The sequence below is a fragment of the Mus caroli genome, unplaced genomic scaffold (genome assembly GCF_978045245.1).
Source record: "Mus caroli unplaced genomic scaffold, Mus_caroli_1 scaffold_2, whole genome shotgun sequence".
Classification (NCBI taxonomy): domain Eukaryota; kingdom Metazoa; phylum Chordata; class Mammalia; order Rodentia; family Muridae; genus Mus; species Mus caroli.
Genome location: NW_028227257.1, coordinates 11116395 through 11120361, shown reverse-complemented (window position 1 = coordinate 11120361; position 3967 = coordinate 11116395). Strand labels below are relative to the sequence as shown.

General features: G+C 50.2%; 1 pseudogene; it reads right to left on the bottom strand.

Annotated features, from left to right (window-relative positions):
- Positions 1–2640: 2640 nt before the first annotated feature.
- LOC147005724 (small ribosomal subunit protein uS5 pseudogene) lies at positions 2641–3466 on the bottom strand (annotated as a pseudogene).
- Positions 3467–3967: the final 501 nt, after the last annotated feature.

Here is a 3967-nt window from a genome sequence, read left to right as displayed (position 1 = left end):
TATGTGGTATGGAAGCTCTCAGAAAAGGAGAAACCTGCATTTCGGGGTGATTGTGGTGCAGGAGTGCCTGGGCTTCTGAAAGCTTCGCCCGCAGTCGAAGGCTTGTTCTTGGTCACCTGTCAATGAGAATGCGCGAGGATGATCGACTGTGCGGAAGTGTGCGGTCCTTCCTGCAGGGGGCGCTGCCGAGCGCTGCTGTCCGACGCCTGACTCCCGGAAGAGGGGGGACGGTTCAGGCAGGACACGCCCTCTGCGGTCACATTCTGCCCACCCACCCCCACCCCTGGGTTCTGAGCCTGGGTAATTCATCCTGAGCCCTGAAAGATCTATTTCCTAGTTCCATTCATTCCTCAGTAGCAAGGGTTCATTTATTGCTTGGATTTAAGGCTGCTGTCTCTTTCTTTATTCCTCATTTGAAGGCGCAGGCACTTCAATCTTTCCTTGGCCTTGTTTGCTCCAGGTTTCCCTGACATCTACTGCTATGTTCTAAAGCTCTCGGGTTCCTCTGTCCCCTGGTGCTGCCTCAACTATAAGATGGTAATACCGTATGCCTCTCCCTGTGATGGCTAAGTAAATAACGTTTGTACCTAAGACCACAGGCTTCACTGTGTTGGGGCCATATATACATCAAAAAATGATGACATTTCATATGCAATTGGAGCTGACGTGATTGTATGACATTTGATATGATGGTCTGAATGTCAGAAGTGTCACAGCGTGTATGTCTGTCATCACAGTAGGTAGTAATGGGGTGGAGTGGCTGTTGTGCTCTGATAGGGGCTCCCTCTGTCCTCCCTTATCCTTCCTTTCCCCTCCTCCCTCCCTCTTCCCTCCCTCCCTTTGCCCCCTCCCTCTTTCCTTCCTCTCCCTCCCTCCCTCCCCTTGCTCCCTCCCTCCTGTTTCCTCCCCCCTCCCTCCCTTTCCCTCCCCCTCCCTTACCCTCCCTCCTCCCTTCTTTCCTTCCTTTCCTCCCTCCATCTCTTTTTGAGACACTGGTTCCTCACTGTGTCTCCAAGAGTAAGTTTGAGTTTCTGATCCTCTTGCCTCTACCTTCCGGTGCTGAGGTTGTAGGTCTGCACCACGTTCGGTTTATGTGGTGCTGGGGATAGAACCCGGGACTCTGTGCATCCTAGACGAGCTGTCTATCAACTGAGTCGTAGCTCCAGATTACAGACCTCCCCCTTTCTCTTTGAACATGTTTGTGAGTGTGCAGGTGTGTGTATGCGTGTGCTGTGGAGGCTAAGAACAACCTTGAATCTCATTCTTCAGCGATTTTTTTTTAAGGCCTGGAAGTCTCTCATTGACCTAGCTGATTCAGCTAGGCTGGCCATCCAGCAAGATCCACCTCTCTCTGCCTGATCTTCTGACTGTTCCTGCCCCTCCCCCAGCCTTCCTCTGCCCCTGCCTCTACCTGCCTCAGCCTCTCAGCCTCTGCTTGCCCAGTACTGGCATGATGGTGTACACAACATACTGAGCTCTCATTGTAAGCATAGGTTCTGTAGATTGAACTCTGACTCCTCTCAGCTCAAGGTGAGAATTTTACATTTCCCCTGCCCAGGAACAGCCTCCTTAACCGTGCCATTGAACAGCAAGCAGCCAGGAATGCTGTGAGAATTGTATATTCCACGAGTGGCGATATGCAAGTGAATGTCTGTTGGGAAATATGAGGAGACCGTAACGTACTGGAGGTTTAATCAACACCATGTTCTGATTTTGTTAGCTTTTCATCTGATGAAGAAAACAGTCCCAGTTTCATGCAATGTGAGGTTTGAATAGGACGGGCCCCACAGACCCATATGTGTGAATGAATGCATGGCCCAGGGGCGGTGGCACTACTAGGGGGTGTGGCCTCGTCGGAGTGGGTGTGGCCTTGTTAAAGGAAGTGCGTCACTGTGGAGGTGGGCTCTGAGGTCTGCCATACTCAAACTATGCCCAGTGTGTTACACATTCTCCCGCTGCCTTTGGATCAAGTTATAGAAATAGCAGCTCACGCCTTCCTGGATGCTGCCGCCATGCTTCCCACTATGATGATAATGGGTTAAACCTCTGAATCTGCAAGCCAGTCCTAATTAAACGTTTGCCTTTGTAAGAGTTACCTTGGTCATGGTGTCTCTTCACAGAGTGGAAATCCAAACTGAGGCAATGCAGACAACAAGGATTCCCCAGATACTGTGTGTGGGAACTTCCTGAGTTAGGGTATAAAGAGCCAGCATGGCATTTCACACGCTTTTCTGTCTAGCTACTATTGGCGTTTTAACAGAGGCAGTAATGATGCTGGTTAAGAACTCTGGCTTCAAGTTCCTACTCTGGTGCACACTAGCTGTGTGACCTCGGACAATCCCTTTACCTCTCTGAGCATCAATTCCCTCTCTAATAGAGTAGGGCCAGTCTTGTCAGCTCTCTACCAGGGAGTTGGTAGCAGACCACATTCAGAAGACACGGCGCAGCATCTTAGCATGGTTGATGCTCAGTGCTTGCCAATCAACAAGATTGCAATTGTCAGACTTTACCATAGCCAGGGAGAGTTTGCTGTGCAGCCATTGGCATCTGCTTTCCTGTCTTCATGTTTCCACAAACAAGGCTAGGAGACAAACTTTTTAAAACCAGCCTCAGTTAATTAATTCATTTGTGTAAAAACCCTTACATGGGAGCCACAGCTGGAGCCTGGGTTCTCTGAACAGAGATTCTGGTGTGGATTTTTAAAAAAGATTGTTCGTGGATTCCTGATAAGGAGACTTGGTGAACACAGTCTCTTTCCAGAGGTCAGGGGTCAGGTAGCTGCAGGTCTTGGAGGTGGCATCAAAGGTGGTCTTGGCAAGTTGTCCAGGGTGGCAGTGCAGCCCCTGGCTGATGTGTGGCAGTCATCTATACCGGCCATCTTCAGGAGCTCCTTGGGCACAGGGGCAGAGCTGATGACAGTGTCTCTGGGGGCAGGGATGAGATGCAGTGAAACAGAGCCACATGGCCTGTCACCATGCACAGAATAGTGTGAGGCTTGCTAGTCTTGTCCCACAGTAGCCTCTCTAGACAGGAACTATGGGAAGCTTGGTCAAGATGGTGGCCCCTCGGATGGCATTGGACACCTCCTTGGAGCACCTAACATCAAGACCAACGTGACCTTTGGAGTCCCCAATAGCCTTATAGTTTGACAAGAGCCTTGAACCTGGTTCACTGGCCAACCCAACTCTGACAGACTCTTTAGAACCTCATCCTTTAGAGATGCACCCAGGAAAATGTCAATGATCTCGCTCTCCTGAATGGGTAGGGAGAACAGGTAGATCTCCTTCAGGGACTTGATCTTCATTTCCTTGACCAGGCATCCCAGTTCCATGAAGGGGATCCACTCCTTGTCCCCAGATTTACCTGTGTGATCCCTGCAGCCTTGGCCATGGCCCAGATCTGCCAAATCCTGACTGGAAGCACCAGCTCCTAAGCCTGGGCCCCTCGGTCCCCTGGGCCCTCTCATCCACTAGCACCATCCACCGTGTGCTGTTTCCTCAAAGAAGTGGAAAGCAAGCTTTAAATCATTAGTTCCCAGGGGCTGGGGAAATGGCTCCATTTGTGAGGAGCCTTCCTTGCAAGCGTGAAGACTGAGTTAGCCTCCCCAGAACCCATATAAAAAGCTGGGCATGCCTGTAATCCCAGTGCTGAGAGAGGTAGAGACAGAAGGATCCCTGGGGTTCTGTGACTGGATAGTTTGTCGGAATTGGTGATCTCTGGGTTCTGGGAGAGGCCTTGCCTCAACAAATACAATGAAGAATAACTGAGGAAGGCCATCACTGATGATCACACACACACACACACATCCATGTACACATACTCTGAATGAATGAATGGATGGATGTGTGGATGGATGAATGGATAAGTAGAAAAAATAAAAAGAAGGGACACCAAGTATGTCCCCACATATGTGCCTGGCTATGTTTCATGTCCCTGCAGGATTCCTATCTAGCTGGTCCTTCAGAGT